This window comes from Pithys albifrons, chromosome 1, assembly GCF_047495875.1.
Source record: "Pithys albifrons albifrons isolate INPA30051 chromosome 1, PitAlb_v1, whole genome shotgun sequence".
NCBI classification, from domain to species: domain Eukaryota; kingdom Metazoa; phylum Chordata; class Aves; order Passeriformes; family Thamnophilidae; genus Pithys; species Pithys albifrons.
The window spans coordinates 38156084-38183143 of NC_092458.1; positions in this window are offsets into that span (position 1 = coordinate 38156084).

Genomic DNA, 27060 nt, shown 5'->3' on the forward strand with positions numbered 1-27060 from the left:
TTGAAAAGCTTGTGCAAGTGTTTTTCATACATTTACATAGTCCATTTTTTATTAATAGGACAGCTCATTTGAATTACAGTTAATGTAGTTGCAACTTATAATTTGCAGACTTCAGAGATTGTCAGAGTTTAAGGGAAAAGGACAATCAGAACGTAAAGGTGAGCCACCTACATACCACTGAGTTTCAGCAACTTAAGTTATGAACTTGACTATGCACAAAGTTTGCAAAATAACATAGCATTAGTTCTTTTAGATGCCTTTTAGGGAATGCTGATGAAATTCAAATATTCTCTAAATATTTGACAAGATAAGGAGAACTTTGGATATTTATTATGGAGTAGCAAACCTTACCATTACCAGGGATTACCTCTGAAATCTTACTGACAGTCAGGTAAATTTTCTTTCTCCATGTTATGCAACATCCATTTTTATATTTCTTTGATAACCCTAATCTCAGTTCGGTGATACATTAATATTTTTACTTGCTATCACCAGAATGATCTATGTAAATTTAGGTGACACTTACTGATTAGGTTTAGCAAATCCAGAAGCACATGCTGATCACAGTTACTTTGTAATAATTTTTCTAGTAAATTTTGAAAAATCTCTGAAGTTTGGATTACAATAATTCTCAGAAAGTTATTGTCTTTTTGTCTCTTAATGTTAAAATTGTCACTCTATCAACTGGATAATAGGAACATATATTGCAAACTGTATCCTGCAGTGCACCAAACACAATATAACCAGCCAGATGAAAGAAGAGAGTAACAAAGCTGGTGAAAGGGCTGGAGGAAATGTCTGATGAGGCATGGTTGAGGACTCTGGGTTTGTCTAATCTGGAGAAAAGGAGGATGACAAACGACCTTATTGCTCTCTACAGCTTCTTGGGAAGGGGAAGTGGAGAGAGAGGTATTGATCTCTTCTCCCTTTGATCCAGTGACAGGACATGTGGGAATGGTTCAAAATTTCATCAGAGATTTAGATGAGATGCTAGGAAACATTTCTTTGCTGAGAGTATGGTCAAATGCTAGAACAGGCATGCAAGAGAGGCAGTCAATGGCCCAAGCCTGTCACTGTTAAAGAGACATTTGGCAATGCCCATAGCAACATGCTTTAACTTTTGATCAGTCCTCAAATGTTGAGGCAGTTGGGCTAGATGATCACTGCAGTCCCATTCAGACTGAAATCTCCTCTGCTCTCCACTTCTTTCCTATCCTCCCCTCCCCTTTCCCCTCGCCCCTTCTCTCTCTCTTTCTCTTCATTTTTAGATTTCACCTACTCATTTCAGACCATTTCTCTATGTTGCTAAGTCAATTTTGAATTCTAAAACTACACTTCAGAGTGCTTGCACTCTCTACTGCTTAATGTCATTTGGAAATTTTTAAGCATACTCTTGAGTTCTATCCAAACTACAGCCAAAAATACTAAGCACAAGAAGTTCTAGCACAGGTCTCTGAGAATTCCCACCAGAAAGGCAGTCTGATAGCCTAACTGCACTTCAAAGAAAGATATTTTGTTGATTATTGGTATGGGTTTAGCCAAGTAGGCCAAAAATTTAGGCTTTAAAGTTCAGACTAGGCCTGGAATTGTCATCTGACTTGAGCTGGGCTGGGCTAGCTAAGAGCTGAGTTCTTCTAGCCAATAATATTGTATTCCATATGATGTTATGACATCATCTCAGAAGGGGTAAGAGCCAGTGTGTGGGTGTGGCTTGGTCGGTTCCATCTGGCTGAAGTACAGACAGGACCTGCTAGAGTTATTTTGTTGTGCTAGGCCCTGCTTCGGCTGCTGCTATTTGCATTTTGTTTGAGTTTCAGGGAAGTAAAAACACTTTATTGTTGCTCTTTCTGTTTCTTGCTAGGTGTCTTTTAGAGTACTTTGAAACTCTCACTGACCTTTTCATTAGTGTTGGGGGTTTTTTGTTTGTTTGTTTGTTTTTTTGTTGTTGTTGTTTTGGGGTTTTTTAGTGAAAATGTAATTTGGAAGTAAAGCTCCACTAGTCAAAGTGACTCTGTTTTATTACTTTTATGATCTCTGCCAGGTTTTCTATGAAAAGAATAAATTAAATTAGTTTGACACAGTCAATTCTTGACAAATTCCTACTTGATGACTCTTGACATTTCTATTTTTATTATGTATGTATATTTTTATCAGATTTAGATATTTAACTGAACTGATACTTAACATAGGCTTTTTCTTATTCTCTGCAGTATTGGAAGTATGAAGTAACTTATTAATTAATTACTGAGTCTTCTTTTCCTCACTTTTATGTATAGATCTATTGCTTCTCCTAAACCTCTCACCAGAGAAGAGCTGAAGAATCGTAGTTGAAAGATTATTTTATTTAGGTATTTACATGCCAGAACTTGCACCAAGGCATCTTAGAATCTAATCTATGTAGTAATTTCTTCCTGCCTTCATCTGGTCTATGCTTCTATTCTACCAGTCTGTCACAACTCAGTTATCATGTTCAAGAGAGCAGAACTTAATTGCTGATTCATTGGCCTTTTCTGCATCACCTATTTTTTAAAATTAAGTAAGATACCTGTAGTTTATTGGTCTTCTTCTTACTTGCATTATTCTATTTTCCACACAAGATGTAGTTCATCTTTCAAACTTCAAACTTTATTATTATGTGTTTGTTTGATACTTTAAATTCATATATTTACTATAACTGTATTTACATTTATTCATGACTACTTTTTATATTCAGGCTATTAAAAGAGTTTGTGGTATAAAAAAAAGTTTTTTACTACAGTTCCTAACTGAATTTATCACTGAGAAAAATCTACTCTCTTGTCTTTTGAGTCATCCTTGACTCTTCCTTTATTAGGGTGTAAAACAAGTTATTGATGAGTAAGTTTGCAAGAAAAATTAGTTACTAGAAAACCACTGTGCATCTCCATTTGCTTGATAATTGCCAAGCAAAGCAACAGTGTTCAGAGAACAAAAGAATAGAAGATTTACCACAAGGGATGATAACAATTCAAAAAGCATGAAGGAGCTGTCATGTTACAAAATAAAATTTATATTTATTTAGTGGTATGTTTTTTATAATACTTTATATTCAGAATGATTTCTCAGGTGACCTTTTTGAAATATTGCAGTGAGAGTTTCACATCATTCAGCTCTTTCCTTCTCCAGTGACCTTTGTAAAATATTGCGGTGAGAATATAAATACATTCAGCTCTTTTGTATTCAACTCTTAAAGCCTCATGTCACACAGAGGTACCTCATACATATATTTTTTCTAATTTATGTTCTCTAGCATACAATTACATGCATATTCCAGTTTAGTGATATTTCTAAAAGGCAAAGCATGTTCTAAAACAAATTTGAAAGGCATACGATATTATGTAGTAGTAGCTTTATTGGGTATGGTTAGCGCTTCTAAGTTAGCAAATGGTTGTTGGGATATAAAGTCATGTTTTCTATTGTTCTGAAGAGCATAGATGTATTATGATTCAGGTTAGTCATCATATCTATGCATTCTAGTTATGTTTGGACTTTGAATTCAGAATATTTTTATCATCTCTCTGCAACACAGCATTCAACTCTCAAAGGCAAGGATGTTGAACCATCCTAATAATGCCCCACTTTAGACAAAAATTCACACTTATCAAATGAATAGATCTCCAGACTCTACAGACTGTGCTGATAAGAGCACCATTAACTCTGAAACAGAACTTCAGCACCTTGTTCCTATCTGAACTGTAGAAACTTGGCATTTGGATGTATAGTTCTGAAGTCGAATGGGTTTCTTCTTTGTTGCTACCATAGAAAGTAGCATATTTTTATGACATGATTATAAAACCATTTTCTAGGACACTTAATATTATGAATGAATAAGATAATATATTGTCAATGCAGCATTTCAATTTCCTATGTAATTAAATGAACCATAACAGTGTAGTGATGTTCTAATTTTGTTTGATTTTGAAACTCTCACTAAAAAATAGATTCTTCTGCTCAGTCTTTTACATCTGTGAGCCATTTCTAGATAAAATAGTTAGACATCTACCTTTAACCTCTTTCTTTCTCACCCTCACTCACCTCAGAAATATGTCTTATACTTTCTAGGTGCCCAGATTTTATGCAGGTCCCATATTTTTCTTGTGTATGTATATTTATATGCACAGAGTAAAATGTCAGTTAATAACTGATGTAACTTTCTAACAATTCTTCTCCAGTCCTAAATAGACTTTAAGACTATAAAAAGGAAGAGACTCTGTTGTCTTCTGTGTTCTTTCAACGTAAAAAGAATTACAGTACAACTGAACTTAGTGTTTTGTGTTTCCAGTGTCTGTTTTTCAGTTCTGATTTGTAACAAGGAAGAGAAATGCATCATATTTACTAAGTTATGCTCCTTATAGTTTGGACTACAGAACAGTCTACTACAGTACTTTCCTTTTTCTCCAAAGATCAAAGTATTTCCAGCTTTCCAGCTACTAGTACGTATGTATATGCCTATTGTATAATTGATTTAAAAGACCAAAATCAAACAATTTAAAAGAAAAAAAAGGTCATCAGATCTCAGGAATACACCCTTTCCTCTAAGAAAAATCTTTCTGTTCTAGGTTTTAAATGAGGGGTTTTTTTCCAGTATTAAAAGTGAGTGGTTGAGATATGAGAAAGGTCAGGTATCTTTTGTTTGTGATCATCTTAGGTGTATATAAGGTACCAATCTTGGAAGGCCAAAAGTTTTTTATATTTGTTAATATTACTCAGATTTAAGGTGCAAGAGGGGGAAAAAACCCAACAATTGAGAACGAAGGAAAAAAAAAAGTTTTGCATCTCCATGAAGTCCTACTCAAGTAAAATACTTTGTGTTTTTCACTTATGGCTTAGCATGAAACTTTCTCAGAAATTATGAATTAACTCTACCCAAACACCATGCTACGTACCGTGCTGTTTAAACATGTGATTCAGCTAGACAATACTCAGACTTTAAAGCATCCAAGTAGAGACAGGAAGAGAGGAAAAAAAAACACAAGGAAATAAAAATTCTTAGAAAGTGTTATACCCAGTTATATGGACCTATATGCATTAAAAATGTGTAGATTATTTTAGATAGGGTTTCTTTCACTCCTCATTTGATAGCAAAAAAGTTATTTAAAAAACCTAACCCAACTAAAAAAAACCCAAGCCAAACACTTTTTTTTTCCTTCATGTTAGAAAGTTTTCCTGAATTAAGCAAAAATTGTAAATGATGAGAAAGAAAAAATATTGTGTGAGTTGTTTTGACAGGAGAAATAGAGAACATAGTGTAATAAGTCACTTTGCAGCAAATGGAACGGGTATGGACTACTTAGTGACAAAATGCTTACTTTAAATAAGTGCTCTTCAACTATGATAGTCGTATTTGGTCTCAAGAAGAGGAAAATAAGAACTAAGCTTATTTTTGAAGAGTTAGCAAAATATTAAATCCAGAATGAGGGCACTTTTGAGAAAAGCCAATAAATTGTAAAATAGAAAAATGCAGTGTTTGTTTTAAATATGACTTGTGTTGGAAAGAGGTTGGAAATAAAGCTATTTCCTCTAAGTATTAGAGTCAGTTACTTGTACATATCTTTTACTCTAGATTTAGTTTTAGATGAGTAGCTTAAGAAGGCTAATGAAAAGTGACACTGAAACACATGTTCAGCTAGGTTTGTGGGGAACGAACAATGCAATTATCACATACAATCAAGAAGACAAATACCACATTATTAAAAATTTCTGCATAAAATAAATTATATATTATATAATGTTGGATCCAATTTCTTATTAACTATATGTATATACAGTTATAATTTTTATTTGTTTTTAAGTTTGTTATTACAATACTATGTAACTTATATACTTTTGTCCTGGAGTATGCAATAATCACCATTTGTATGGGAACCAAGGCATTGCTAGTCCTCTAAAAATACAATTTTTATTTAAAAATATATAATTATTTAGATAGTTCTAATTCCAGCTTCTTGTCTCATCCAGATCAGTATGCCTATTCTCTTCAGAAAAAATTGCTCTGAAGTAAACCAACTAAGATTTATTTCAAAAGTCCTAAAATTATATATTTTTAATTAACTAATTATAGTGGTTTGGCTAGGCCTCAAATTGGTAGGCTCAGAGAATCTATGTGGATTGGGAGACAGCTATCACCTGACTGGGTATCCAAGGAAGTATTTCATACCAGATGACGCAAGCTTAAGATATGGGGCAGCAGTGGGAGGTGTTAGTTCAGTTCCACTATGGCTGGAGTGCAGAGAAGACTGCTGCAGTTGTTCTCTTCTGTTAGGCCCTGCTCCTACTGCCGCTACTTGCAATTTGTTTGCATTCAGGGAAGCAGAAACATTTTTGTTGTTACCCTTTCTGTTTCTTGCTAGGAGTCTTTTACAGTGCTTATGAATCTAGAGTAATGGGCTTTGTATTAACTGGGGAGTGAGAAATTATTTCTTGTTATACATAACTTGTGTAAGTGTGTGTTATATTGTAGTTTCCTCTTAATTTTTTCTTTTCTGTACAAATACATGTAGTTAGTTTCAGCATAAACCTGTTTTGAGGGGTTTTTTTCCCCCCTCCCTCTTCTTTTTCCCTTAGCTGGTTGAGGGAGGAGGAACCCTTTTCACTCTGTCCTGGACAGTTGGCGTTTTGCCAGCTCAACCCAGGACACTGATCAGAACATTAAATTTTAGTATTTTTTTTCATTCAACTGAACTTTTCTCATTTGTCCCATTAAATGAGAACAACAATATTTTTATATCGATATTATGTGTAGATTTCTCTTAGGCTGTAAACTAACGTGGCCAATATCAAATCTACTAGGACTGCTTCAGTACGTGAAACATTTTAAGTATAGTCGTAAACTCATTAGTTTCTATGGAAACAGTAACTGGTTTGTAAAAGATGACAGACTATTTACAGAAACACCAGAAATGAACATAGAATAGCATGAACTTGACAGATTCAGAAAAGATAGTACTGTGAAAAAGATGCTGGAACATCCATTTGTATCAGAAAGAATGTACATCACAGTCATGCTGGATGAATTGATAGACTAAGAAGGCTGAAAGAATAATGGAAGATGTAGAACAATTCAGGCTTAGAGACTTGTAGTGATGACTGTAAGGTTAATATTGCACAAAACTGAAGTAGCTGTTCACTTCCTTATTAAACTGCTGAAAGTGAAATCTCATACTAATTCATTGGATGTTACACTGACAATGGCAGTCCAGTGTCAAAAAATTATAATTCTACAGTCAGAATAGTAGTCACAACATTGAAATTTCTTGCCTAAGGATGTTTTTTTGTTCATTCATTTGCTTGTTTGCTCCTATCTTTCCCTTTAGAAATTTGCCACGCTTTTATATAGTTTCATGATTGGAGCACTTACTTGAAAAATAAGGGTCAAGGTTCCAGGTTCTCCTCCTGAAGTGAAACCTCAGAAACAGTTCTCAGAAAAATCAACCCAGAATGTAGGAGATTTTGTTCTAAATCCTCAAACTGAGACAGATTTAGAAATTGGGGATTATTCTCATTGAGTAAATATTTTGAACATTAAGCTATTACTGAGAAAGCGTATACTACAATTCATTGCACTTCTTGATAAGGAAAATTTTTATAGCTGCAGGAAATTTCTGCTCAACTGTTTATTTGAAATCCGGTGATGTCAGTGTGACTGGATATGCATACTGCATTGAATCTCTCAGGGGGTGTAGATGAGCTAGGTTATCTTTCTGTTTAAAGCAGTCTGAGATTTGCAGTCAAGATATTTCTAAGTCTCCTGAGATGGTAGTGCTTTTCAACTTCTGCTTCAGCAACACAATTTGCAAAGTAGATTTGTGATTTAAAAAAAAATGCAGAAAATACAAAAGCTCATAGACAGTTTTGACCTTTTTTAATTTCTCATAAATACTCATTCTAAACACTTTCCCATGTAGATAAAAATGACTGTTTATGTGCATGAAATTGAATTTTTTCCTATGGTCACAGGTATTTTGAGAAACAATTCATGCAACACTGAGAATAATCAGTTTATCTAAACTAAAATCTATTCAAAAAATAAAATAATAGAATGTATTAAGTATTTGATTATTTTCTGGTTTGGTACTCTTACTATTGTCATATCATTATGCTTCTTAATTGTACGCCATAGTTAATCTTATTAGCTAAATGCAAATACTTGTTATACCATATTTTTAAATTTCTGCCCTAACCCCTGTTGTGGTATAAATAATTTTCTAAACCCCTTTGTTTTTTCTGAGTTTTTTCTTTCTTTTTTTTCCTAATCTCCAGCTGAACTGAATTATTTATATATTGCTTAAAATACTGATTTTGTTTGTTTGGCGGGGGGGGGGGCGGTTTGTAGCTGTATCCTCTCTATATCTCAGTTTAATTACCTTGATACAATATGTATAAATAAATAACAATGCTGGGCCAACATTCAGAAATATACATTGACAAAAACAGGCTATCAGTTCTTCTTGATCATATCTCATTATTTTCTAATTTGTCATGGGAGTTGCTGTGGTATTCGCTGTAATTTTCCCTATTGATTTTATGCTATCAAGTTTTATTTCCAGGTCAAACAATGAAATCATTAGGCAGTGACTTCTCATGTAGATTTCTTATAACAGTCAAAAATGGTATAATAATTCCACAGTTCATAGTAATATTAGAATATATGATTAATTTAAAATAATGTTTCAAAAATGGTTGCCTAAAATTATATTAAAATACCATTTTGAAATCTAAATATGTAGGCTGTCTTTAAAGCACAGCAACACTGAACTACTGATTCATATGGATCTGTATCTGATATCTGTGATACCATTCCCCCTTCAACATTAGAAAAATGTAAGTAGAGGGAACTTACTCTTTAACCTGCTATCTCCGTTCTGCTACTATTAGCATTTGAGCAGTTGCTTTATGAAATATATCTGTAAGTGCATGGTTTCTGAGAATTTCCTATCTTGTTTTATATTTATTTTATGTTATTTTATTATACTTTTATTTTATATTGTAGTTAATTTTAGCTAAGGTTCATTAATTTGTTGTTGCATTAATTTTTGAAACAAATTCCCTAGCTGCCAGAAAAATTAAGATAAAACAAGAGCGGACAGAAAAGCAGTTTTCAGTTATGCCATATTAAGGAGAACAGGCAATTGCAATGTAATTCAAGAACATTTATTCTCAGAGAAAAAGCTTTGTCTCATTAGCCTTAGAAACTAAGGAGTAATTATTTGTAATTGCTTCATGGATCAATCCCACCCTCATGTTCTAGCAAGTAGAACACACAGCAATTAAATGAAGCATAAGCCTTACTTCACGCTTTAGATGTATGAATGTTTTTATGCAAGAACAGGATACAATACTTTACATAACTACATGAAAAAGGAATTTTCTAGAAACAAATAGGAACAATAGTCAGAAAGAAGAGATTAAAATTGACAGAAAAAATGTTCATCATGGGAACAAGCACAGCCTTAGCTTTTTAGGTTTTCTTAATGGCAAACAGTGATTCAGTCATAAGGAAATTCTATTCAAACATTCAGAGCTTTTGTGTCTGGCTTTGTTTTTTCTCCAATTCACTTTTCAAATTGAAGAAAGTGTAGAGAAACCTGAAATTTTCATAAAAAGTAATATGTTTTCGTAATTTCAGAAATTGAAACTGAAGTACAATAAATTTGCAGTTCCTCAAATGTATAGGGCTATAGCAGCCTCAAGCTCATTAGTCATTAGAAGCCCTAATTCCATGTGTACTCTTCTCCCACAGACATTAATTCCCATGAGCAGAAAATTGGGTTGGCTTATCTTCTATGTTCACTGTAATTCAATATGAATATTTTCCTAATTTATCAAATTCTATCAGCCTTCAGGATCTATCCTCTTTTTAAAGATGGCCTTCCTTATTTCTTTAAACCATGATGCATTTCTTCTTCTTTTTATGTCTTTAGCTCATAACTTACATTTCCAAGTCATTCTCAAATATTTCATATTCCCTTTCTTTCCCTCAACTTTCTACAGTATGTTCTTACACATCAGATGTTTAAAGGAAGAAAATTTTATACCATTTTCATGGAGGAAAACAGTCTCTGCAGACTGGAACTGTTTTCATCAATTGCTGGTTTCTGGTTCAGACAACTGCATTCCTTTCTCTGGCTGAAGACATGAGACAGAGGCTAAAAATCTGAATACGTTTTAATGCATTGGATATTACTGAATGTAAGAAAATCTTAAAACCTGTGAGAGTTTTATTCAGAAACTGTGTGTATTCATCACACCTCACTCACCTACACATATATGCTACAAATATCTATAACAGATCTAATAGCTATATATTTATTTTCCATTCAATGCCTCTGTGTTTTAAATAAAATATATGGATGCATTTATAAATATGTAGAACATATAAAAATGTATATTGACTATGTACAGCAATATGTGTTTGGTTTTGGGTTTTTTTTGTTTTTTTGGGGTTTTTTTTTGTGTAAAGAAACATCACACAAGTTATTTTGAGCTTGCAGGTTAAATTTTTCAAATTTCTTTTCCCTACTGTTTTATGGTACCTAATGGTTTTCTTTCTTTTGTTATTATTTAGGTGTTCTTAATGTTTAAATTATTCATGAACTTATTGTTTTGAGATGGTTTCTGTGCCTGGCTATTTAAAGTGTTTGTTGTTTGTTTCATTGTTTGTCTGAAATGCTGTAGTGGTAGTCAAGTAAATAATCCCCTTATTTAAATAAAAACATAGAAACTACAGGTTGACTTTACATCATCCTGACACAAATATAATTGCCTGGGAAGAGCAATCATACATAACTTCTGTACATGCAAGATGAAAAGAGCATTAAAGTTGAGAAATCAAGAGCTGAATGATTCAGAATGCCTATATTAAACTTTCCCAGGTAATTTAATATGGCTTAACTTTAAAACTATTTATTGCTTAGTCTTTATAACAGCCCTGATATGATACTGTTCTACTGCACTCTTATCATAATATAATTAGGTGTTTTGTGAGCACTTTCTTCATAGGGAAATTGATGTAGAACTTTAAAAACATCAAGTGTTTTTGAGCTCTGAATCTCACCTTCACAGTGTGAGCTACCTACACAGTAATTTGCTTTTAACATGAAACTATTTCATTGCTAAATATCCTTGTATTTATTTCCTTCTCAGACAATAACCCAATATACCCAGTACCCTTAGGTATATTCAGTACTCTTAGGCTGTAAGGCAAGGTCAATGTTGCTTTAACCATTTTGAAAGAAAATTGCAATCCAGTGCTGAGATTCATTTTCGAAAAGGACACTTAAAATGAAGTGCCTTTGAATGTATTACATGCATGAAAAAGTTTATATGTAAACTAAGTCTATAAATTCTTATTGTAGTCACTGTAGATTTAGTAAATAAAGTTATTGGATCAGAGAAGTAATTTAATCTAAATGTTTAAGGCTTGACTCAGTTGCTTCTATGTAGGATGAAGTTTGAAATAGCCTTGGCAGCTCACCTCACAGTCAGCTGAATCTTCAGGAATATGTTGATTTTCTAAGCACCTTTGTTTTATCTGTCAGATCAGCAAAGATTTCTAAGATAATCCAGGGCAGCTCAAAATGTCAATACCTATTCAACCAGTTAAATTCTTCCCATAACAGCTATTAGTATGGTCAGTCTGTAAATATTTTATGCTACATTGATCATTAGCCTAACTTCAGAGTAGATTGTAAAATTTTCAATCCTTATTTAAGAACTGTGGTTATGACGGAGACACCCAAGATCATTCCGTGTTTCCTGTGTATTAATAACCTATCTCACTTTATGCAATAGATTTGCTATAGGGAATACCACAATCTCAGCAATCAAATCACTAAGGAGACTATTGTGGGGATATATATAACAGCAGCAAATTCTATTACAAAGAACAGGGTCTTTCATTTAGGCAATTCCTATCAATTAGATACCCATTGAAGCATTCCTGCTAGAGAAGCTGTCTTGTACTGTTGATGGAATATAGATTAATTATATGGATTGTGGAGGCCAAGAGGTTCCCACTTAACCAATGCATACGGAAGTTCCTACAGACTCCATTATTATCACATGTATATACACATATATGTGTATATACAAATATGTGTATATATATTCTTCTCTGAACATGTAGAAACTAGGTATTACTTTCAGAAAGAGTAATTCACAAAGCACTCTCTTAGGGATCCCTGAGGGACTTCATTTTACTTGAATCTCACTCTGATGCTTCACAAAGCTTAAATTGTAATTAATCCATACTTTTAATTAATGTCAGAATATCTTCATGTCTAGAAATGTAGTCTTGTGGACTTAAAGACCTAAATTTCAAGTTTCAACCATTCAGACCAAAATTTTAAAACACAACTGACACATTCAATGCTATTTGAAGTCGGTTTTAAGAACCAAATTCTAAAAAAGAACCTCTAAAATCTCTAAAATTAGAAAACATGTTTTCCACAAAGCTGCAAAAACTATTTGAATTATTTCCCAGCGCTAGCATATGATATTACTGTAAGTATCAAGCACTGCATAACTAGAATATGCACATGTTCATAGAAATATTTTATAAGATGTGATAGAAAAAAAGAAACATTTTCCTTATAAAATTATTCTTTTTATTAAAAGAGAGTGTATATGCTTATATATATATGGAAAGATCCATATTCTTTGAAATTACATAGGTATAAAGAATGCATAAGTTCTCTTTATTATACATAGACTATGTATCACTATCAGGTTTTTGTATTCTTTTTCTTCAGAACTTTCTGTTCTTTTATGAATAGGTCACATCTTTTTATAAAATACGACCTAAAAGAGTCAAATTTGCCATTACTCATCATTGGCCTATTACACAGAAGAGAAAAAACATGCAGGTAATTAAAATAGAAAACCATGCTCAAAACATTCACACAGGTAAAAAGTTAAGACAGAAGGATATACTGTTGGCACTGTCACCTCCGGATAATAATGGAAATAACAGGTTTCATGAATAGTTGTCATGAGCAGATGAGTATAAGAAAATGGTTCTGTCAGTTCTTGCTATACAAATAAAACACTGACAGTAAATTATCTGTCACTGTGGGATCAGTAGCAATAACCTCATGCCACAAACTCCTACTAGCAGAAAGTCTTCCTTCCAAGATTCCTTTACTCTGGTCACCTGCATGTTGATCTTATCAAAGAAGGCTGAGGCAAACAAGGAATTCAGTAACTCTGCCTCCTCTGTGCCCTGTTATCAGGGTGCCCTCTCCATTTAATAATGGGCCCATACTATCCTTATATTTCCTTTTTTTACTGATGTACTTGAAGAAGCCCCTCTGGTTGTCCTTGGCATCCCTGAGAAGATTTAATTCCAGATGGGCCTTGGCGTTCCTTGTCTCATTTCTACCTACTCTGACAACCTCTCTCTATTCATTCCAAGTGGCTTTCTTCCATCTCCTGTGTATTTCCTGCTTTTACTAGAGTAAGGACAGGAATTCCTTATTCATACACATAGGTCTCTTGCCCCCTTTGACAGATTTCCTGTTTATTGGGATGCAAGTTCAATCCTATGGAACCTGTGTAACTACAAAAAAATATATTGGGTTCCCCAAATTACATAGCCATTACTTGACATGCATGTAATTGCCTACAGGCAACTAACTGCTTATGAAGAGATGAATATGTCAAAACTGTGCTGCCTAATCATAATAAAGAATTATATTTATTATAGAAGCATCTGAAAACAACCACCTATACAATTTATTTAAAGTATAACTATTCATATATTAGATGTTGTGCATGTAAATATATGCAGTGCTTTTAGCTAAAGAACCTATATGATATAGAAAAATATGTATTATATAAAATAAATGGTATAAACATCCCTTAAAAATTCCATAAGTTTTGGCAATTTTAAACTAATGTGCCACCCTAGCATCTCAAGGTATGTCCATGTGACATGGTATCTGGGCCTCGCTGGCAGCAATGTTAGCATATGAACTTTGCCTAACCCTCTCAGTAACCTAGTTAAGAGTAGAATATCTAGACCTTGAACAACCTGTCAAATTACTGTGAAGTTACAGGCAAGACCAAGAACCTCCCTCAGAGACAGATCGTGACTATGAGTGACAATGACAGCCAGTTGTTAGGTTCTGGGGGATGCAGAAGAGGTCTGTTAAGAATTGAGTATTCTGTACTGCATCCTTATCCTGATGGTGCCCCATAAGACTCCAGGAGAGTAAGGAGGAGCGAGATCTAAGAGATTTCAGAAACACCCAAGAGATATCCCAGGGATCCTTGGCCCAGTGCAAGGACTATGCACCCCACATAATACTCACAAATCACCCCATTGTCACTCTTGGTTTTTCTTCTGAACCCTGACACCATCCTGTGGAACAGGGGAAATGTTTAATTTTTCAAAATAGCATATATCTGTGACTGAAGTGCTTTGCTGCCAAGTCCAGTTAGTCTCCACACTGTCCATTTAATCTAAAACCACAACGGTCCTATACCCCTTGAGGCAGTAGTGCCCTTTATTTTGTAGTTTCTTAGAGAATTTGTTTAGTCACATCAACTTGACAGTTTTCAGATCAAGGACAATGGTCTAATCTTCTTTAATCATCTGAGAGAGAACCCAATTCAGGGAGCAGGGTTTGCAATGATTGGGTTAATATGGTTTCTTAGCTGTCACTGTTCTGTTGATTTTTTCTGGTCTTTGTATTTATCCTGATTAGCCTCAATCAGATGACTTAACAAAAACATATTCCTCATAGAGAAAAGGAGTGCAGATACCAGAAATCTTCTTTGACTTTAAATGTTCTAAATTTGTTGTTAGATACCAGAGTACAGGGACCACTACTCAGGATTCTGTCAGAATCACCGCAGTTTTCAACAGCTTTTAGAAACAGCTCTTGCTAAACACTCAACTCTGCCTTTCACAAAAGCTGTGATTTAAGTGCTGAGATCAGCGGACATCTCCTCTTCCATCCCATATATGGTTAAATATATTGCTCCCTGATTCCTTTGCAGAAGGGTCCAAATCATAATGAACTCAATTCAGTCCCCCAGTTATGGATTTTAATCAGAGAATCATAGGATAGTGGACTGTAATGAGGTCTCCCATCAGTCTCCTCCAAGCTGAACAGAGCAATTGACCTCAGCTGCTCCTTATATGGCTTCCCCTCCAGGCCCTTCACTATTCTCATGGCACTTCTTTGAATGTTAATAGTTTAATGTCTTTTTTTATATTGTGGTGCCTAAAACTGCACACAATACATTCAAATCTAATGGGCAGTCCTACACTCCACGAAGGAATTTCCTTATATTAAGGTACAGTATTTTCTAATGGCTTCTTTCTTTCATGAAATCACATGAACTTTTTCCTGTGGTTTGTTTGGATTAATTGAAGATGATTCCTGTTACAAGTTTTCCTTGGCATGATTTATCACCACAGAATGTGCCAATCTTGATGCACTGTGTTATCTTTCAGAATGAAATGCATTTCATGAAGAGCAATTGTTTCTGTCTGCTATGAATTTCAGTTAGTGATTGGAGGCATGGTAACCACAGATTGTATACACAGACACATCTCCAGTGTCTTGGAGTAAGGTATTGCTGTAACATGAAGTAAATGGTGGTATAACTTCACTGTAACTTGGCTCACTATATAGAATGTTAGGTTTCATGATTAAGAGTTAATTCAGTTAAACACACAGACCTAGCTAGGATCAGATGAACAATGACAGACCACAAACACTAGGAACTGAACCAGTTACTCCTAAAACAACAAAACCAAAGAACAGTGATTAGAGCATTATCCCTTGTGTGAAACCTGCCAAAGGGTCAAGGAAAGAAAGTCTCTTTGAAACACCATGCAAACAAAATGGGATTATTGCCTAAAGGGCTATAGAATTTATTATGAAATGTGGTGAGGAAATGAATTTCAGTACTGTACAAACCCTAAAATAGAATGTCTCAGGTAGGGGCAAAAGGCAGGGAAAAGGATTCATTAAAGTGGAACTGGTAAGAGAAAATGGAAGGAAAATTGTTAAAATGAATAGGTTGATTGTAAGTACAGTCTGATCAAACAGGTCTAAACATATTTGACAGAGTCCTGTATTTGATGGACACATTCTGTCCTTTCTTCTCAATTATATTTCAAACTTTTTTTTTTTAATCTATGTTCTCATTGTATGTATATAACAGCTAGCGAATTTCAAATTGGACTATTCTAGGAGTAGTATATGAATCACAATTACCAACATCTGAAGAGATTTCCCCCCTGCCACAAACCAGGAGTCCAGCTGCCCTGAAGGAAACTGGGGACTGGGGAAAATAGAGAACACCAAATCTGTAGACCAGCTATAAAGTAGATAAAAACATATGCCGCCACTAGAAAACTTGATATGGTGAAAGATAACGACTGAATAAGGGGTCTATGGTCTGGCATAGGTATTGGACAGCCTTCCAGTATGTCCTAGTATTTGACAGGTCTATCAATGTGGGAGTGCCTGTGAATCAAGAAAATGACAGTGATCAATCCTAATCAGCCTAAAAATAAACCCAACATTGCCCTCCCCCCTTGCCCCCCCTCACTCATTGCATGCTTACATATGTGTTTTTATCAGAAACACATCCTCAGCTTCACCATCATCTGCACCTAGGAGTACAGAAACATGTGCATCCGTTGTGCTGTGATAGAGGAACCTTCTGTGCATAAAAGTCCACACAACTTGACTTTATTTTCTACTGCAGTGAACTGGGAAGCAGAAATCATCTGAGTTCTGAGGTCATCCAGATTCAGCTGCCCTTAATAAAACTTGTTTCTTGTCTGGTGTGAATTTCAGCTTGTGATTCAAGGAACCACAGGTGCAGAGACCATTTTACATGGAGGAATCTCCACAGTGTCTCAGGGTGAGGTATTCACTTAACATGAAGAAAAGGCTTTGGTCACTTCATTATAGACTTGACATCCCACTCTGTCCTGTAGTGCTACCATCTGCCCAGTACAGTCAAGGGTTACAACTGCCAAAGTGCACTCAGACCAAACCTGGAAGGACTTGTTTAGACTAAATACAGATTCTGTAAGTTCTGCTTTTTGTAAAATATTATTATTCAATAAAAGATTAAATATTACAAGAAAGTTTTGAGAAGAGAAGAAATCAAAATATATTATGTAAAAAAAAATAGGATTATTGAAATAATTTGGTTGTTGTTTCTTAATATTTTTAGTAACCTACTTGTTATATGTAATGTAAATGAATTATTTTAAAACATTATTTACTAAAAAGTTAAGAAGAGCTTTGTGATTAAATATTGAATTAGTTTGATTAACAAAAAATGCTTTTTTCCCTCAGATTGTGTTTTATGAATAATGTATTAAAAATCATAACGAGAATGGAGGAACTATTTTTACATAAAAATAACCAAAAAAACAACAACAAAAAAACCCCACAACCCACCCCAAACCAAACAAATGACCCCCAAAAACAAACAAAAAGACCCAAAAACCGAAACCTAACACAACTCAAATTGAAAGGTATCTAATACAGGAAAACTTTCTTTATCAGCAAAGCTTTTACTCTAGTCCAGTAATACCACTCTCCTGCATATCAGTAGTGAGTTTACCCTGGCTTGACACCAGATGCCCACCAAAACCACTCTCTTCTTCTCCTTCACAACTGGAGAGGGGAGAGAAAATGTAACAAATGTTTTATAGGAATGTATGAGATAAGACCTGGAAGACATCACTCCACAAAAACCATCATGGGCAAACCAGACTTGAGTTGGAGATATTAATTGAATTTATTACTAACAAAATCAGAGTAGGATAATGAGAAGCAGAATACAAGCTTAAAAACACCTTCCCTGAACCCCCCCCCCCCCCTTCCTTCCTAGGTCTACCTCCTCCTCCCCCAGCAATGCAGGAAGATGGAGAATGGGAATTACAGCTCAGTTCACCACACATTGTTCCTGACACTGCCTAGGGGGAGTAGTCCTTCCTCTGCTCCAGCTTGGGGTTCCCCCTAAGGCAGGCAGTTCCCCACAAACTTCTCCAACAGGAGTCCATCCCATAGGCAAGAGCTCTTTGTGAACTGCTCCAATGTTGATCACTTTGCCAAGGGGTACAGTCCTTCAAGAAACAGACTGCTGCAGTGTGGGTCACCAACAGGGTCACAAGTCCTAGCAGGGAACTTGCTATACTAGACCTCTCCACAGGTCTGCAGGTCCCTTCCGGGAACCTGCTGCAGTATGGACTTCACATGGGTTCACAACCTTCTTTCAGGCATGGGTATCCTTCACAGGTTCCAGGTGGATCTCTACACTTCTCTGGACCTACACAGGCTGCAAGGGGATAGGTACTTCACCATGGGCTTCACCATGGGCTTCTGAGGAACCTCATCTCCAGTGCCTGGAGCACCACCTGCCCCTCCTTCTCCAATGACTTTGATGTCTACAGAATTGTTCCTCCCACATATTCTCACTCTGCTGTTCTCTGGCCACAATTACATCTGCACAATAACTTTCTTTTTTCCTTCTTAAATATGTTGTCATAGAGGTGTTACCAATGCTTCTGATTGGCTTAGCCTTGGCCAGTGGCAGGCCTATCCTAGGGCTACCTGGCATTGGCTCTGCCAGACATGGAGGAAGACTGTAGCAGCTTCTCACAGCTACTCCTGTAGCCCTCCTCCTACCAAAAACCTGCCCATGTAAACCCAATATAATATCCTTCTCATTTAGGTAACTACAGTGGGATGTAGCAAAGTAAAAATGTATTTTAAATGTATGTATGCTTATGCAAAGCTCTATTTTTATGACTCTATTTTTAGATCATGTAGAATTTTTCATCATCAATGACATACAATGAGTGAGAGCTAAACAATACTATATTACTTTGCATCTTCTAGGAACAGACACAGGACAGTCATCACAGCCTAGATGACATGAAGATATTTGGTTGTCAGTCCAAATCTTTAGATCAATTCAGATGAACAAGTAAGAAAATTCAATTCTCTGGAAGAAGCTCTGCTCTGAAGGAGCAGTCATAGAGCCTACCTTTTAAAAATTTATTTATCTGTTTAGGTTCCAAATGCATTAGTGGATATGTTTTCATACATAAACTCTTCATTTGTTCATATTTTTATGCCACTATCTATCTGTATTTACTGTGTAAATTATGTATTATATATACTCATTTGAGGGTTTGCTTGTGCATAGTGCAAGTTAATTTCTTCTCTGAAGTAGAATCTTCAGGAAGATGGAAGTCCACACAAAAGTAAGGATGCGGTTTAAAAAGCTTCACTATAGAAAGTTTCAAATAACTCCACTTTAAGTTCATAGAATCACAGAATGGTTTGAGTTGGAATGAATCTTTAAAGATTCATCTTGTTCAACCCCTCTAGCCATGGGCAGAGATACCTTTCACTGTTCAAAGTTCTGTTTAGCCTGACTTTGAACATTTCCAATGATGGGACATTGTCGGGATAGACCAAGATTTTATTAAATGGCAGAGATACTACAAGTGATGGGTCGACAAGGATGCAGAGATCGGAGAGCCTGAGGCTGTGGGCTCAAGTATTTCATATATTGAGTTCTCCCCTGTTAATGGCGCCGGTCATCAGGTCTACCCATAATGTTTCCCTATAGGAGTCCCTGTCCAAGTTCTTCTTCCCAGAACCCCCTTAGGTTTTTTCCCGCCAACCCTACCCTGATTGGTCCCTGTTTGGTGCAGTGCACCATTTTCCTTATATGTTTCTGTTCTTCCATTGGTTCTTCCCTTGTTCCACCCCTTCATTTGCATACCCCCCAATCAGATGCTTCGCTCCTCCCTGTCTCCTCCCCTTACTCCGCCCAAGTTCTGGAACCTCCCATGCTCCCCTATAAAAGTCCAGGCACCCCAATAAAGCTTGCTTCTCTTCGTGGACTCCTGACTCGTGTAGACTTCTTCCTTCGGGAACTGTCGCCGGGCTGGGAGCGGGAGGAGCCTCCCCTAAGCTTCCAAGGAGCTTGCCCCTCGAGAGCATAAGTCATTGCTCTTTGAGCCCTGCTCCTGGAAGCGCCATCCAATCTACCATATCGGTGGCTAATTAATCATCTACCGATAGGACATCCACAGCTTCTATGGGAAATCTGTTTCAGTGTATTGCACCCTCAGCATTACTAAATATCTTCCTTATGTCCAATCTAAGTGTACTCTCTCCCAGTTTAAAAGCATTGTGCCTTCTCTGGTATAGTCTGTCTTTCTTATAAGACCCTTTTGCAATGAAGTGTCCCTTGTCTTCTCCAGGCTGAGATACCAACTCTTTAAGCCTCTATCCACAGGAGTAGTATTCCAACCATCTGAGTTTTTCTATGGTCCTCCTCCAGACCTCTAACAAATCTTATTCAAGCAAGTATTCAAAAACAGGTACTTATTCTACATACCGATTATAGGTAAATACATGTGTCCTATTATATTTCAGATTTGATGAGGTCCAATATCTTAATTCATGGCTAGTTACTGAGGCAAATTGCACTTAGCTCCAGGTTTTTCCAGTAACTCATATTCTTAAACTACACTACTACCTGGTACTGGTACTACCTGACTTATATATCTGGTTTCTTTCCTCTAGAAGTCAAAAGATGAGATGGTGAGAGTTTCTTTCACCACACCCTGAAATCAGGAGTCAGTTGCTATGTGTGTCTGAGTCCAGGAAATGCTACAGAATTCAGTGGGAGAGCATGTGCCTTGATACCATCATCTGCCCACATGACTTTTTTTTTCATTGTAGAAATTCACACAACATATTGTAATTCAATGATCAGGCTCCATTTCAACAACTTCAAAGTGTAAAATGAATATTTCACACAGCTCTACTACTTAGCTCTGGTGTAAGAGTCAGCAAGCAGAGTGTTGTTTACAGTGAGAAGACACTACAAAGCAAATCATTATTTGTATGAAAGCAGTTTCTTTTTTTTGCTGAAGAGGATGATATTTATATTTTACCATAACTTTTGTTATCACTATCCTGATTGGTGGCAATTGAAAAGAGGCCAATATTTTTCCAAAAAGAGCTGTACATGGGAAAATGTATATGAAAAATTAAAATAATATCTAATTCACAAAATTAAATGAATCATCCTAGTACCCTTCAGGTGCAACTACAGTTGAATAGCTAATTCTTTTCTAAAGGACAAGAGTGTTTGGGGATAAGGGAAAAAGTATTGGTCACAACAAAATAGTGTATGTTACTTCACCAAAAATAAACAAAAAGCAGAGCACTTTTTTGACAATTCTCAGAAATTTTTGACTTCATGGCCAACTTATGCTTCAAATCTGAAATTTCATAATATGTGTTTAGATATTTCTCAGGAAAAGAAATAAGCATGATTCCATTCAAAAGGGGTGTGTTAGTTGATGTTGTCTTTTCCTTGGAAGTTGTGTACACTTTTGCTGCCTCTCTTACACACCCAGTGGCACAGCCCAAGCAGTGATAGGACAGGTCTTCTTCAGGTTGACAGGCCAGCCTTGGATGGTTTGAGCTGGTTGGAAGCAGCTGGCTGGAAGCAGCTGATTGGAGCTGCCATGATCACAAGACTGCCATTAGCTCAGGTAACACGATCAGATAACCATGGACAATGGCCTGACAGATCCCAGGGGTGGGGAAGAAAGCCTTTTTTGTCAAGGTAAAAGAGAGAAGTACACTTTCAGAGTCCCAGGAGGAGCCAGAGAAAGAGATGGTTGCTTTTGTCACTGGCACTGTGCTCCTCCTGGTGAAGACTGCAAGGCATCAAGTTGTTGTATCCTTCCCTTCCAATAGGTACATTCACCTGGGACATCTGAAATTGTCAAGATGTGCCCCTGAAGGACATTTGAAGGGCAACCACAACAACAAAGTGAAAAAGGTGATAGGAAGGAGGTATTGAAGAGATATTTTAAATGTGTTATTAATTAGAAGTTTCTGTCTTGATTTTTATGTGACTTATTGGCATTGTAACTGGACTAGTAATAGCTGTTGATTGTATTTTTGATTGGACTGTGAAAACATTAATTATATTAACAATAAATTCTGATTTCATAAACATGGTCTATTTCATTTTGCCCATAACAAGATTTTGAATAAAAAGCCTTATAACCAATTAGTGGCTGTTGATATCCTTAGCACTCAAAGCCAAAGACCTGTCAGATCTCTAAAGAGATGATGACATTGTCCAGGTCTTGGACTGAAGGGCAAGTGCAGGGGCAAGGGTGGCCTCTCACTTGTAGGAGACGAGCTGTGGTCCAACTGAGCACACAGTCACAAAAAGCAGAAATAGTGGAAGGATGTGGACAAGCAGCACAGCTTCAAGGAGGAGAACAGATGACTGATGTGGTCTACCCAAAGATGCTGCAGCTGCGAGAGCCTGAACCATACATTGCAGGGAGGAAAGATGGTGAGAGACTATACTCAGAAGAAAAGTGCATGGAAACTGCCAGGGCAGGTTATGCTGGGAACCTGTAGCTTTTGAAAGCAGAGGAAAGTTCCTTTTTGTCTCCAGAACTGTGGTTACCAAAAGATAGTTTCCTGGCAACAGATTAGAGAACACTAGTCAAAGCTGCCATCAAACCCACCCAAGCCTCAGTCAAGTATGACACAGTAAGAGGGAGAGGCAGATGATTACTCCCAATCAAAGGGAGTCTTACTCATTTGCTGACCTGAGTTGGTCAGGCCCCTTCTGACTTGAGATATTCTATGATGCCATAAATTTCAGTGCTTACAGCCAAGCCATTAAAAATGCTTCCTCAAAATATTTTCACTTTTCACATCAGGTATCATGTTAATACCTGATTGCATACTTTAAAGAAAAAAAAAGAAACAATACATACAGAGATTGTAGGGTATGTATCATCTTTTCATGACACCTACAAATGTTTAGAAGAATCACAGAGAGAAGAAGAAAGAATGGCCATGGATGTGCCACTACTATCCAACAGCCATTTTCCTTGTTGAGGATCTCTAGCTGAAATGATGGAGCTGCCACAGACATTAGTTCAGCTGTTATTTTTTACCCTTGCATGGAGGGCAATAAAAAGATTCCTAGCCTTGTTAATCAGCTCTGATTTGTGGGCAATGTTTATTGCAGAGAGAGGTGGTTTTCAAGACGTATTCTCTTTTTGTTGTTGTTGGTTTTTTCCTTTTCTCAGTATAGCTACATCTAACAACAAAACAGCATGTGGACTCCTGCCAGTTTTTAGCTATTTACATGAAGGACATTGCAAAGAGCCATTTGTTTTTCCTGCAGCATTGTTCTACATGTTGCAATTCCAGAATCTTCAAACCAAATTCTGCTAGAAGTCTTTAGCCTGTGTTTTACTGTGTGTACATGTTTCTTTGAAAAGCGATTACATTAACTGTTTGGCAGTTAAATGCCTCCCTGACATCCGATCCCTTCAGATCTCAGAAGCTAAGCAGGGTCAGCCCTGGATTAGTACTTGGATGGGAGACCTCCTAGGAAATGCCAGGTGCTGTAGGTTCTAGTCCTGAGGACTTCACTGGCACTGTCCAAGCTCGCTCGGCCGTGGCAGATGAACCTCAGGACTTAAACGGTGGGGCCAGTTCTGCGCACGCTGAGCCTCACCTAAAAATCCACTGCGGAGGCTGGAAGGGCACATCCACGTGGGGACAGCCCTTCCCAAATCTTCATTCACGAAGCCGAGCCACACACACACACACATTAACTGTTTAATTCCTGTGCCTCTAAAAGCATTAATATTCCCTTTTGGAGATGTCTGGAACATAGTCTCAGTTTCCATCTCAAGAATGGAACTGTTGATCTGGGATTAAATCCATGTACATTTACCAAGTACTCAGATGTCAGGTGTTCCAACGGGACAGTTCTGAGGGTGCTGCCTAGGGCAAATTGTTTTGGGGTTGGATGTATCCATTAGATTATTAAGTAGTGTTATAAATTTGTAAGAACCTTATTTTGTGTGTGCAGCTATATATGCCATGTACCTGAAAGCTTTCATTAAAGAACTGATATCTATTTTATCTATATTAATATTGTCTTGAAAGTTTATTTTTTTTCCTTCGTTTTAGACACCACTACTAAGAAACTTTTCCTAATATTCAATCCAACCCTTCTCTGGCACATCTTGGCCTATCTCTTGTTACCTGGAAGACGAGAGGGACCCCTACCTGGCTGCAACTTCCTTTCAGGTAGTTGTAGAGAATAATAAGATCTCCCCTGAGCCTCCTCTTCTCCAGGCTAAACAACCCCAGCTTCCTCAGCTTCTCCTCATCAGGCTTGTGCTCCAGACCCTTCTCCAACCTCATTGTGATTCTTTGGACATGCTTCATGATCTCAATGTCTTTCTTATAGTGAGGGGCCCAGAAATGAACACAGGATTTGAGATGCAGTCTCATCAGTGCTGAGTACAAGCTGATTATCACTTCCCTGGTGGAATGCTCTTTAGACTTTGAGGAGTGGTGTGTAACAAGATTTCAGACAAAAAGACTGCATGGAAATATAATCATAGTATTTCTAATTTATTTTTAATTGACTATATTTTAGATTAATTTTAAGATGCTTTAATAGTTAAGCTGTTTATATCAAAAATTATACAATATATTGTGAAATTTATGCACTCTCCATGAATCTTGACTAAGAAAAAATAGTTGAATTTCAGTGTTCACTTGAGAATTTTTGCAAGAACGCCTCACTGCATATTATAAAGGAAATTCTTTTATTTTTTAAGCAACTTTCCTTTTAATATCCAGTAACAACCTTCAAAAAAAGTATTTTGTGAAGAATGACAAGCAAAATGATTGCAAGGTCATACAACAGTTAAAATTGAGTGCTTCAGAGTGACCTCTTATCCGGATAGGCCAGGAAGATACTTACATATGTGGTAACTTGCAGGAAAAAAAAAACAACCAGCAAACAAACCAAAAAATACTGAAAAAAACCCAGTCACTTCAGGGGAGATGTATATATAGTTAGTTGCTTACAGGACTGCTACATCTCCACTTTTTGTTCTATTTCTTCTTGCATCTTCTGCTGAGTATAAAGAAACTGGAAAGCAGAACTCCTGATTTACCACATTTATTTTCTGAAAACAGCAAATAAATGTTAAAATATATATTTAAATGCTTGTGTGTATATTAGTTGCACACTAATAATATTCCTCCAAAGAACAGTATATCTTCAGGGAAACACATTTTTCTTGTAGGGGACATAGAGTAACTTCACAAATGCTATTGAGCACTGGCTTAGATCTGCTCTCACTGAAATACTCCTGTACTCATACATCTTTATTAGCATGACCAAAAAAAAAATCCTTTATCTCTATATACATGTCATTGCAAAGACCATAATTAAAATCTTGCTGTTCGTGCTAAGTTCTGAGCAGTAACAACAACAACAAAAAATCTAACTGTTGAGTTCCAGGAAAGTAAGCTTGTTTGTTTGCTTATATTAATTATATTATATATTATATTATATTATATTATCATATTATATTATTACATTTATTACATTTATTATATTTATTACATTTATTATATTCATTATATTTTTGTTGTAGTTTGGGATTATTATGTAAATTCTCTCCCCTGCCACTTAACTGCCCAGGCCAGCGGTTAACAAAAGAAGCAGTTAACTGCGATCGCTGGGGTGGGGGCAGGTTTGTCTCTTTTGGTTTTTTGTTTTTTTTTTTTTTTTTTTTTGGATATTCTGCTCAGTCTTGGCTCGGTGGAAGGGGGGAGTGGGGACTCCAAGGAGGCAGGCTGCCCTGCTGGTTACTGCTGGGGTTTTTCCCTGGCTGTCTTGCCGCTGCCTACTTCGGACCACCTTTTTCCTGCCGTGCTGCTGCCTGCCTTGGATTTGCTGCTTCTTGGACGGGGAACACAGGGGGAAGAGACTGAGTCCATCTGAAAGCCCACTGCTCGTCTGTTTCGCTGGAGAGGGACTGAAACTCACTCTGCAGCCAGCCGAGCTGTGACAAGGACACTTAAGTATAACCTTTTCTCCCGGAGGAAAACCTGCTGGGTTTTGTTGTTTTTTTTTTTTTTTTCTCTTATGGTGTTGGGGAAGTGGGTTGCACTAGTCTGTTTACATATATATATATATATATATATATATATCAGTTATCCTTCTTGTATTAAAATTCCTTTTCTTAAATTTGATAAAGAGTGGTGTGATTATTGTGGAGGAGGCCCCTCCCCTGCTTGTGGGTAAAACATTTTGGTTTTTCCCCTCAAACCGAGACATTTCTTGGCGCCCAACGTGTGGGGCTTGTAAACAAAGAAGGATAACTGCTATTTTGTGGCACCATGTGGGTCTTGAGCTTAGGGTTCATCAGGACCATCCTGTATAATATATTGGCTTTTTGTTGGTACAAATTCATGCCAAAAGGAGCGGCAGGTTTAAGTCTTATCAACAAATCAATGAGCAAAACTCAAATAGCCGCAATTATTATTGAGTTCTTACTCTGGATTTATGGTGCCATGAATTCGATGCCTTTGGATGTCATGTGGGTGGTGCTCTCCAGGCTGTTTTCCTGCCGCAACCTAAGCTGCTACCTCTGGGGATTCAGTGATAATAGTACGGACCCTTGGGAAGGAACAAAGGGGAATCTCTTCTCCCAACCCTTTGTCCATTCCCCATTCAAGTCTGCTACAACAGCTTTTGAGATGTTTAAATTCTCCCTGGATGCCAGAGATATCTTGCTCTTTATGGTTTTTCTGCAGGGTTGTATCCCTGCAGCTTACAGAATGTTTGAAGGTAGGGCCAGGGTTTTTCCAGAATGCATTCAGAAACCTAGCCCAGTGAAGGGGGAAAAGCGAGAGAATAAAACCCCTGATGCCACAGTGAAGGGAGAAAAGGATGAGGCTAAACCAGGAGGACAGGCCAAGCCTATGGAAGTTGCCCCTATTCAGAAAAGGAAATATAAGACCAAATTAGACCATCCAGCAGACGATGAGGGGGCTGCTGCACCTCCACAGCAAGCAGACCCAGAGCCTGAGATCATCACTGAGTCATTGTCATTTGATAATCTCCGTAGTTTGCGGAAAGACATTGCTCGACACCCGGGTGAGCCCATCCTGACTT